Source organism: Lynx rufus, unplaced genomic scaffold, assembly GCF_022079265.1.
Source record: "Lynx rufus isolate CCGP_SWC_20201006 ecotype Redwood Valley unplaced genomic scaffold, mLynRuf1.p SCAF_8, whole genome shotgun sequence".
Classification (NCBI taxonomy): domain Eukaryota; kingdom Metazoa; phylum Chordata; class Mammalia; order Carnivora; family Felidae; genus Lynx; species Lynx rufus.
Window position 1 is genome coordinate 29,109,219 of NW_025814896.1, and position 11,136 is coordinate 29,120,354.

At 57.8% G+C, this 11,136-nt stretch overlaps 1 protein-coding gene across 2 annotated transcripts in view; it reads left to right on the forward strand.

Moving 5' to 3' along the window:
- The window catches only part of STK35 (serine/threonine kinase 35), a 44,312-nt gene extending 38,624 nt beyond the window's left edge, over window positions 1-5,688 (forward strand). For both annotated transcript variants that reach the window (XM_047068344.1, XM_047068346.1), the window contains exon 4: window positions 1,113-5,688. The gene's annotated coding sequence lies outside the window, so the exon portion shown is untranslated. The remainder of the gene's footprint in view (window positions 1-1,112) is intronic.
- Window positions 5,689-11,136: the final 5,448 nt, after the last annotated feature.

The following is an 11,136-nucleotide window of genomic DNA, read 5'->3' on the forward strand; positions in this document are numbered from 1 at the left end:
GACGCAGAGAGAGAGGGAGAGACAGAACCCGAAGCAGGCTCCGGGCTCCGAGCTGTCAGCACAGAACCCGACGCGGGGCCCAAACCCACAAACCACGAGATCATGACCTGAGCCGAAGTCGGACACTCAACCGACTGAGCCACCCAGGCGCCCCAGGCACTGTTTCTAATGTCACGTGTATTCGTTCATTTGGTCCTCATCATAGCCTGCGATTTGGTACAGGCGATGGGACCACAGGGCGGAGGACGTAAATCTACCCCATGGTCAAGTGGCAGGACCTGTTCACCACTGCAGGTTCTGGCTCCAGAGCCTCATTCTTAAACCACGGCCCCGAGTCACCCCTGTTCGTCCGTGGCTGTGGGATGCTGTATCCTCTGGAGACCTGAGAGCTTCGCTACAGGTTCTCAGACCTCATACAGGTTCTCAGGGACCCGAACCTCACTTGTCTGTGAGATAGGGTAAGTCAACTCGAGAGCATGGCCACGAGGCACAATCAGGGCGAGGAGGACAGTGGGCCAGGGCCTGCAGGGACAGACAGCTGGGGTCCCGTGGCAACTCTTCCTAATAGCATAGGGAAGGAGTTCGTGATCGGAGTTGTAGCTGCAGCCCACAAGCCTAGGTTCCCGGCCAGGGCCTGCCCCTCGGTCAGTGCATGATGTCAGTCATGTAATTTAACCTGTGCCTCATTTTCCCTCTGTGAGAAAGAATAATGTGTCTCGGGGCGCCGGGGTGGCTCAGCGGGTTGAGCGTCTGACTTGGGCTCAGGTCATGATCTCGCAGTTGACGAATTCGAGCCCCGCATCGGGCCCTGTGCTGACAGCTCAGAGCCTGGAGCCTGCTTCGGATTCTGTGTCTCCCCATCTCTGCCCCTCCCCCACTCGTTCTCGGTCTCAAAAATAAATAAACATTTAAAAAAAATTAAAAAGAAAGAATAATGTGTCCCTACAGCAGGGCGGGTTTATAGCATAACTAGATTTACTCCCTAGCAGGGGGAGAATATAGGAACCTCCCCGGCCCCCCAGCACATGACAGGTCCTGCCGTCCTGTGGTCGGATGCTGGAGCCTAAATCCCCAGCCTTGGGTCCACTCATCCCCTGCCTTCTGTCCTCCAGGTTGATCCTCGGGACCCACAGTCTCATCACGTCTCACACAGAGGACGGCAGAGCATGCAGGCGGCGGCTTGGTCGGTTGGCGATCTCCCAACAGCTGGATCTCCGACAATGTGAAGCTTTTGTTTGGGATTTCCCCCCTCCTTTTAGTTTCGCTTCATTTTTTTTTTTTTTAATCTTATTTCATTTTTTGTCCTTTTTTTTCTTTTTTCTTTTTTTCTTTTTTTTTTTTAATTTAAACGATTAAGACTTCAGAAGAGCAAGAAACTAATGCTGTGGAGAAACGACACGGACAAAGCATATGTGTAAATTTCATTTTTAATTTTTATAAGGGGTTAGGGAGCTATTTTGTTTTGTTCCTTTATTTTCCCTCTGTCTTCTTGGTTTTACCCATCCCCCCGGTTCTGCTTCCAACACCTCACTTCCTCAGAGCGGGGCGGGGGGTCGGTCCCACCACGGGGGCGTGAAGACAGGAGGCGGCCTGCGGGCTGTCCTTCCGTGTCCCCCACCAGACGCGGGCACTGCCGTGCTGCTCCTCGCTCGCCCTCGGGCCTTAGAAATGATCAGAGGCGAAGAACCACCTGGAAGAGGAAGACAGGGTTTGGCCAGGAGAACTCAAGAAAGTCCAAACTGCGGGTTTGTTCTCTTTCGGCTTCTGGAAACTCTGGGCCACGCAGGACACGCAGTGGTGGGAGTCCGCGGGCGGCGGGGGCAGGTGGGGGGATGGAGGTAACTCCCCCCCTCTCCTCCCTCCCCCAGCTTCCTAGTGGTTGAGTGTCAGCCCCGCCCAGCTCGACAAGCCTACCTTTCTGTTATCGGGTCTCCCTCCCTGAGGAAGACCCCCCCTCCACCCCCCCCAGGAAAAAACTATTGTGCCAAACCTCTACCTGGGACACGGCCGGGTCTTCCGCAGGCAGCTGTCATTCCTGTGAGGTCAGCGCCCGTCACCTCCTGCCTCCTGGATCGTCCCCCCTTCCCACATGTGCCCGCCAAACGTCCCCGTTGTCACAGAGACTGCCTGAGTCCCTGAGATCCCGTTGTGACCATTGCCATAAGAACAGGGTGTCCTGAACTGCCTGCCACTGTCCTCTCCCCGTGAAGGGTGTGCCCCGCGTGTGGGCCTGTGGTATCACGGCCGGAGACAGGGTCAGGTGCCGTCTTCCTCACCCCTAGGGACTTACTGTTAGGTGTCCCCACTCAGCGTAAGCGTGTCTGGTGAGGAAAGAAGGGACCTGCCGAGAGCAGAGAAGGGGACAGGGTAGACCCCCTGCAGCTGTCAGGTGCCCGTTTGTGACCTGCCACCTTAAAGCTTCCCCAGCGCCACCCCGTGGACCTCACCACCAGTGTCTGCTCGGGCTGTGGTCTGTCTGGCCGCCCATGCTCTCTGGCAGTGCTCTCGCAGCTCCCTCCTCTCGGGCTTCTGAACCCTGGCAGGGGCACGGGGACTGGCCTTGTGTGGTCCCTGTCACCCAGAAGCTGCTGGGGCCACTTCAGAGGCTTTTCACCCCCTAACGGCCAAGCAGGAAAGGGTGTTGGGGGAAGGGGAAAGGAATTGTCTCACGTTTGTTTTCTGTTCTCTCTAAACCAGCATAGGATCGATAGGGGGAGGTAGTTGGAGGGCATTCGGGTTGGTGTGTGACCAAGGTGGGGGTCCCCCCCGACCCCAAAGCAGCCATCCTTTGGCCCCAGGAGTTTGGGAGAGACCCACACGACGCCACCCCCCAGACTGCAACCCGCAACACATTTCGTACTGCTCCCCACGGCCCCCCCCCCCCCCCGCCCCGAGCAGGTGGTTGGCAGCTGGGAGCAGGGCTGCAGGTGCGAGCCGGGCCCTTCCCTTCCTGGTGAGACCCGTTGTGCCCACCTGCCTCCTGTCTCCTCCTCTCGGGCGCCTCGGGGTTGAGCAGCGCAGTGTCCCTAATTACAGCACACTCCCCTTCTCTGCCTGTCGCCCAGCCCCCACTTCCCCTCGGGGGGCTGCTGTCTCTGTATGTGAACGGATGGGAAAAACAGTCCCCGAACTCGACCCCAGCCCTCCCTGCCTGCGGCCCCTGCCCTCCCTGCCTGCGGCCCCTGCCCTCAAGTCCCTGGGAAGGCTCAGGCCTAACAAGGTATTTACCTTTTGCTCGACTTTTCCCCCTCTCTCCCCAGGTCCCTTCCCTCCATCTGGGCGAGGTCTCGGAGCTGCCGCGGTCCCCCTTTGTTACTTCTCTTGGCATCAGAGTAGCCCCTGTAGGTCCCAGGGTGTCTGTGCCCTTGGACAAGGCGGGTGGCCTGGTAGGGATAGCCGGCTTCTGCGTGCCCTTCCCTCGCAGAACTCAGCTGATCCTTGCTTGGTGGCGGGGCCTCCTTCCCTGGCTCAGGATGGCCCGCTCGTTAGCCCCAAGTGCCTGCCTCTCCACCCCGAAGAGAGCGCCGGCTCTGCCCGCGGCCAGTGGACCAGCTTAGGGTTGGACCCGAGGAGCCCCATCCTCTTCCTCGGCCACCTCCCCCTCTTCCCCCCTCCCCCACCCGTCAGCTTCCTGCCTTTTCATCCTCTCCACCTGCGCAGCAGCTCAGGGGCACCTCATTCTCCATGCCACCGCCTTCGGAAGGCCCGTCCAACTTCTAGGAGTTTCCAGACCTTAAAATAGCAGTCATTCTCTTCTTGGATCTGTGAAAAGGTTAGCCCGGAGGACGGAGCTTCTGGGCCTGAGCCCTGTGGGTGTGGGGCTCAGTTCCCCCCTCGGCTCGAGGACTCAGCAAGACAGATCATAGTGCCTTATTCCACTGCCCTCCCTTGACCAGACCTGCAGGCTCCGCCTGAAGCCCGCGGCATCCCTCTCCCTGTCCGTGTCCATGTCGTGCCCGTCTGTCACACTCTCATTCCTGCCCACAGAGAGCCACGAAGGAAGGGTCCCCCTGCCCCCTCGCCCCATCCCACCCCGAGGGTTGCGGCCAGGCATAGGGTGTCCTTTAGCTGAGGACAAAAGAACCACCGACTGGACTCTGGCTCTCACCCCCCCAGCAGGTCCCCTCCCTCTTACCTCTAGCCAGGAGGATGCCTCCATCTGTTCGCTCAAGACTGGCTCCGTCTGACCCCTTTCTGGGCACCGGGGACTGAGGACCAGGCCTTAGCCTCCTCTCTTCCCAGAGGCATCAGGACAGGAGGGTGGGAATTCTTTCCTCCCACCTGGACGTGGCTTGCCCCCGACGGCTGCCCTTCCGAGGAAGTGTGTTCAATGTTTACTTGAGAAATACCCTGTTTACAGCTGGAGGAGAAACGTGCCCAACGCTGGCGGAGATCTGCCTCCTGACGGGGCCTGGCCTCCTTTACGGCACTGCCAGGGGTGGTCCCAGAGCAAATGAGGGCAGAGACGGCCGGGCGCGCACCCTGACCCCGCGGTGCTAAGACTACCCACTCACCACCTTCCTCGCAGCCTTCTTGCCCCCTGGACATTCCCCACCTCGACCATTCCCTTCCTCCAAGGTTCTCTGCTCCTTGACATATCAGCTGGCTCCTAGAAAACCAGTGTTAGGTTATTTTTTGCTTGAGTCTAAGAAAAGGTAGAGCTGGCATGGTGGGAACGTTCTTTCTATGCTGTCGCAGTTCACCTTTTTAGAAGACGGATCTTAATAGGCTGGATGTCTGGGTTTCAGCCTCAGAGTCTCTTGTGGAAAGTTGGAACCGCAGGAGTTGGGCCTCTACCCCGTAAGGAGGGGACCCCCCAACTCTCTGCCCTCAGCTTGCCCCTTGCTGCCTGGGCTTCCGGCCCTGCCCCCGAAGTGCGCCTCTCACCTTCGATCCTGCTCGCGCCCCCCCCTTCCCCCAAAAACACATCCAGGGGCTCCTGGGCGATTGCTTCCCCCAACTCCTCTCCCCTTCTTTGGCCTGTCCGGTGGCCCCCAGACAGACACAGCACTACTGGAGCCACCTAGGAACCGGTCAGCCTGACCACAGCCAAGCTTGGGGCTGAGGCCAGGCCTTTGGGACGCTGGGCCGGTCTCTGCTCCTGCCCGCCGGGCTTGGTGGGCAGGGACTCGACTCCTGTCTAGAGCGATGCCCTCAGAAGGGAAAGCAGGAGGGATATGAGGGTTTCCTCCACGGCCACCCATGGAGAAGTGAATCCAGCTGCCGTCGGTTGCCCCAGGGGGGAGGGGGTCCCCACTTTCCGCGAGAGGCCACAAGAGGAAAGGAATGTTCAGGAACATTGTAAAGAAATCCTTCGTGCCCCAGGGACGTCTTTCAGCAGAGCAGGGGAGCATTTGCGGGCGATTTCACATTCATGTGGGGCTGACTTGGGGGTGAGGGAGGCACGAAGTAGCCCAGGCACAAAGTTAGCTTCGAATACTAGTTGATAAATCTATTTTTCTTTATTTTCTTGTTTTGCACAGAAGCTGGTAATCTAGGACCTACGTGTGAACAACTTTATATGACTATTTTTTGTACTTGGTTTACTCGGGTTGGTATGATACATTATATTTAAGTTCCTTGAACACTGTGGATCCCCCTAATGTGTATGAATGACTGAGGCTTTGTAAATTAAGGGACGTTTGTGTGAATAAAGTTATTTGATGGGGTCAAAGAAGCCATACGTGATTTGGAAACGAGTGCTTTGTGGTTTTGTTGCCACCTGTTTGGGGGAGGGAGAGGCCAGCCTGTGCGGTGGCTCCCCGGGCCCGGGGTCGGGGTGGGTGTGGGGGGCGGGGCACAGCACCAGACAAGAAAGAAGACCTTGGCCGCTGGGTGAGAAATCTCCCTGGTGGCCTGTGAGCGGGCTTCCCACCCCACCCCATCCAGCCTGGCCAGCCCGCCACAGGGGTTCCAGGGGATTCCAGGGCCGCGACCAGTGTTACCAGGCCCTCAAACGCCCTTCCAGCCCCCAACACTGCTTCCACAAAGTTCTGTCCTCGGGATTTCCTTTTTTTTTAATGTTTCTTTTTGAGAGAGCGGGAGAGAGACTGAGCTTGAGCAGGGGAGGGGCAGAGAGAGAGGGAGACAGAATCCGAAGCAGGCTCCAGGCTCTGAGCTGTCAGCACAGAGCCCGGTGTGGGGCTCGAACTCCTCTGAGCCGTGAGGTCATGACCTGAGCCGAAGTCGGACGCTGAACCGACTGAGCCACCCAGGTACTCCGGCCCTCAGGATTTTTAATGTAGAGATAAGGAGGGTCTTGCAGGGGGAAGGGGACAGGGGACTGTCCTTGAAAAGCTCTGGGGGGGTGGGGGGGGAGGTGTGCTGACAGAGGAGCACAGAACACCTCTGCGAGCTGAGGGGGTACCACACACGTCCGGAGAGCAGAGGGCTCTCTCCGAGCTAGGCCGCACTGGTTGGCCATAGAGCCGCTCTCCCTTTGCCTGGCCAACAGCAGCCAGTTAATTCCACGGGACTGGCGTTAATTAAAAGCCAGGTGCTTCGGGGCGCCTGGGTGGCTCAGTCGGTTGAGCGTCCGACTTCCGCCCAGGTCATGATCTCGAGGTTCGCGAGTTCGAGCCCCGCGTCGGGCTCTGGGCTGACAGCTCAGCGCCTGGAGCCCGCTTCCGATTCTGTGTCTCCCTCTCTCTGCCCCTCCCCCTACTCACACTCTCTCAAAAGTAAATAAACATTTAAAAAAAAAAAAAAGGCAGGTGCTTCAGTCGCCACCTTGGTGGCAGATTCGGGGTGTGTGCCCCTCTGCTGACGAGGACACTGAGGCCCAGAATAATCCAGACTGCTGGCTGAGTGCCTGGCGCACCGGGGAAGAAGGGAACTAATGCCACTTGGCGGGCAGGAACGGGTGATTTCGTCTGGCCGCACAAGTGAGGTCCGCAAGCAATATGGAGGTGATGATCGCTACCTCCAGGGCACCCGAGACTAAATAGGAACCTCGTACTGGGCCCGGCACTTAGGCTCCCAGCAAATGCTTCTATAGTTCCCTCTTCCCAGGGAGACAGGTTTGGGATTTTCCCGGAGTCGGCCAACTGATAAGGTACCATGCGGCCTCCGGAAAGCTTATCAATCCGTACGGGCCGGTGGTGGTGTTCGTGGGGCCCACGACTCGGCCTCCGACTCGGGACGGAGGGACCTTGTTGACCCAGGAATACTAAAAGTGCTGGAGGCTGAGTCAGGCTTCTGGAATGTGCGCTAGAGGAACAGATAAGTCAGGCTTCCTGCCTGATCTGAGAGTGGGCACACTGCATTCCAGGCCCAGGCTTTGGTGTCTGAGAGGCTGCGGGTGGGGGGGGACAGAGCTTCCTGCAAAGGATCCTTCCGTGCTTAGCCTGCAAGCTTCGGAGAAGGACGACCCACAAGTTCTCTCTAATAACTTTGGTCGAGATAATTCACCCTTCTGAAGCGCACGAGCCCGTGGCTTCTCATATATCCAGAGCTGCGCAACTTTCGCAACGGCCGATTCCGGAACGTTGTCATCACCTCAGGAAAGACATCACACCCGTTAGCAATCACTTCTCATGCCCCGTCCCAAACGCGAGCCCCCAGCCCTGGGCAACCGCTGATCTACCTTTCGTCGGTGAATTTGCCTATTCTGGACATTCCGTGTGAGTGGTATCAGACACCCGGTGGCCTTTTGTGCCTGGCTCCTGTCACTTCCCAGTGTTTGCAGGGCCCGCCCGTGTCCTAGCGTGCATCCGGGCTTCATCCCCGCTTACTGTGGAATCGTGTTCTGTGGTCGGGGAAACGTCGCGTTCTAGAATGTACCCCTTCGTCCTCGATGGCCATCGGATTGCTTCCGTCCGGGGGCTCTTAAGAATACTGCTGCCGTGAACGTTCGTGGACAAGGCTTTGTGCAGACCCAAGGTTTTAATTCCCCTGGGCACACGCGTATCTCGCAGAACTGGTGGGGCCTGTGGGGCCTGTGCAATTGTTGAGGAACTGCCAAACTGTTTTCCAAAGAGGCTGCACTATCTTACGTTCCCTCCAAGGACGCACAAGGGTTCTGCTCTCCCCATACCCTGGCCCCCACTCGTAACCCTCCTTTTTTTATTGTGCTTCTCCTAGCGTGGTAAAGACGTCTACGCCCTTGTGCGATTTGTTGACGGCAGACAAGGGGAGAAGAGCAAATAGGTAGTTCGGTCCTGACCCAGCGAATACGAGGTGCCTAGCAGAGTTCAAAGAACGCAGGCTGACTCTGTTTACTGGCTCCCTTGACCTTGAGGCAGATGACCTTTCTGCAGAGGAGTAACTATCCCCTGCATAGGGTAGTTGGCAAGACTAAAGTTTTGTCCAGCAAGCTACATGGTGGGCACTCCTCAGGGCGCCTCCTTGGCCCTGTGTCCCCGGCACCGGGGCTAACTAGGGCAGGGCTCACAAACGAAGAGGCTCCCGGGGCTCCCAGTGTGTCTGCGTCACTGGCCACACGAGCAGAGAGAGGCGTGTCCCCCCCAGTTCCCCCGCGGGGCCTCACTGACCTCCCCCTCCAGACCTGAACCTGATGGGCCCTGCCGGCAAGGCGCTCCAGGGCCAGAGGAAGCAGGGCACAGAGAAGCCGGACCGGGAAAGAGGGGAGCTCCGGGGGCCGTGGAGCCAGGCCACGGAGACCCACTGAAGGCAGGAGGCCACGCTCGTCCGACCTGCCCGGCCTGGGCCCTGAGCCTGCGAGGCCCGGACAAACCCACCGCAGCGGCACGGCACCCTCGCCCTTCACTGGTCTTTCCGCTTGAAGAGTTGCAGCACCTCCCTGGCTTGGGAGGTCCCTGCACCACGTCCCACCCAGAGGAGCCCAAGGAGGGTCTATGGCATTTGAGACCGAGCCCTCAACCCAGCCCCCAACACCACAGATTTCCTTTTAAAGCTTCAAAACGGGCCAACACGCAAAACTCTCTGTAGTTCTCCATTGCCCGTAGGATATTGCCCAGACCCTCTCCTTGGCCTATATAAGGCGCTTCTCCACCTCCTCCCCTTACTCCTCAGACCTGCTTGCTGCCCAGCACCTCCCACCCCCAGGCTCTACCCTCTGGCGGGCTGGGCTTGATTGCTGTCCTTTAAGCGCACACACACACACACACACACACACACGGGACATTTCCACCTCAGGGCCTTTGCACCTGCTCTCCCCTCTGCCTGCAGTACATTATTACCTCCTCGCTTCATATCGGTCTCTGCTTACACACCTGAGAGACCTTCCCTGGCCTCCTTATTTAAAGAAACACCTCACCACTGTCACCATCTCTTTAACATGCTCTCTGTTTCTGGGTAGCCCTGTCACTAGGAGGAAGCTTTCGTATAGCATGCATATATGCATCACCCATGCAAGTGTGTGTGTATATGTAAATAATCTCTCCTTAAACAGTGCCTGACACGGCCCATAGTAGGCCTTCAATACATATTTAGTAGGTAGATGGATGAGATCAGATTGCATCAGTACGAACACAGCCCCAGGGGAAGGAACCTGCTTGGGCGCCTACAGGGTGGGGGCGAGCGTCTGTGAGCAGGGCCGACGGTGGACAGCATGGCCTATAACCGATGGAACCAGTTCAGGGCTGTGTCCCTGGATCCAGACCCAGCAAGGTCTCCTGCCGGCTGTGTGGGGTGTGGCAAGTTCTCCTCTCCGGGGCCGAATGGTACGGTAGATGCTAGGAATCGGACAGAAGGGTCTGGATCACTGCTTTAACACGTACAGGCTCGCGACCTTGGCGTGTTACTCTCTGAGCCTGTTCTTACCTAGAAGATGGCAGCGACACCTGTACCCACTTGATAGGTGTTTCTGAGAATTAATGAGATAATGCGTATGTCATCCATAGCGTGGTGCCTGACGTGAAATAAATGATCCGTAAATGGTATCTATCGATACTATTTTTTACTGTTCTTTACTTTTGAGAGAACGTGCGCGAGCCTTGAAGGAGGGGCAGGGAGAGAGCGAGAGAGAAGGAGACAGAGGATCTGAAGCGGGCTCTGCGATGACAGCAGAGAGCCCCCCCTGTGGGCTCGAGCTCAAGAACTGCGAGATGGTGACCTGAGCTGAAGTCAGACGCCTAACCGGCTGAGCCACCCAGGCGCCCCTTGATAATATTTTTTGGAGGGGCAAAAAAACATCCTTTTTAAGGTGCTTCTCCAAAGAAAGAAAGCACTCAGAGTACAGATATTGTTAAGGAATGTTGTGTGTCTCATACCCCCTCCATGTCCCAGTGCCCACTAAAGGCCCTGAGAAGGTCCGTATGAGCCCAGCTTCTCAAGCTTCGCCGATGCCCCCACATCGAACACCTACTAACGTCTCCTGACGTCAGGGTTCTGGAGAGCTAAACAAGACCATTTCTGCAGCTCTCAGATCCTAATTCCCCATCAGGGGACTTTAGCCACCCCATCCGGTTTCCCATGGGGCGGGAGTGACTTCCCTCTGCAAAAGCCTCCAATAATTGCCTCTGCTTGGTCTGCTGGTTCCTTGAGGGCAGATCGGAGTATGAGGAATTTAATAACCACGGTCCGGGCCCCCTGCCAAAATGCTGTAGGGCCCTGGCCCGGACGGCTCGAATGTGGTGAGAACACAGAGAGCAGTGGCCCCAGCCAGCAGACCGGGCCACTGCCAAAGCCCTCTCGCTCCTGGTGCCCGTCTGGCCGGAGCCCAGGCACTCTGCGGCCAGTGTTGATCCAGCACAGATCTAGCACTCCGCTGGGAGGCACCTGCAGTTTGGGGGATACGCCCGCAGGCCCCCCAGTGAGACCGCCTGGGGTCAAGTTGCTTTACCTCTTCAGGACTCAGTTTCCTCCTATGAAAAGCGGGCGTCGTAACCACACCGTGGCTGTGAGGACTCGGTGTGCCTGCCTCAACAGGTGACCCCAAGCAGCAGCCGCCAAAGCAGGAGAGAAGCTGGGTCTCTCTCTCCCGTGAAGGAAAGGGTGAGGCGGCAATCCAAGCGCTGTCGCGCTGGCCACGCGGTGAAGTCACGGGGGATCCCCTCTCCTCCTGCCTTCCCGTCCTGACCTCTTCAGCAAGTGGCTCACCCTCAAGGTCACTTCCCAGCCCAAGATGGCTGCGGGAGCGTCCTGTTCTCATCCCGGGCAACGTCAAGGAGGGAGGGAGGAAGAGAGCTTGCCCCCTCCTTCCGTGGAAACTTC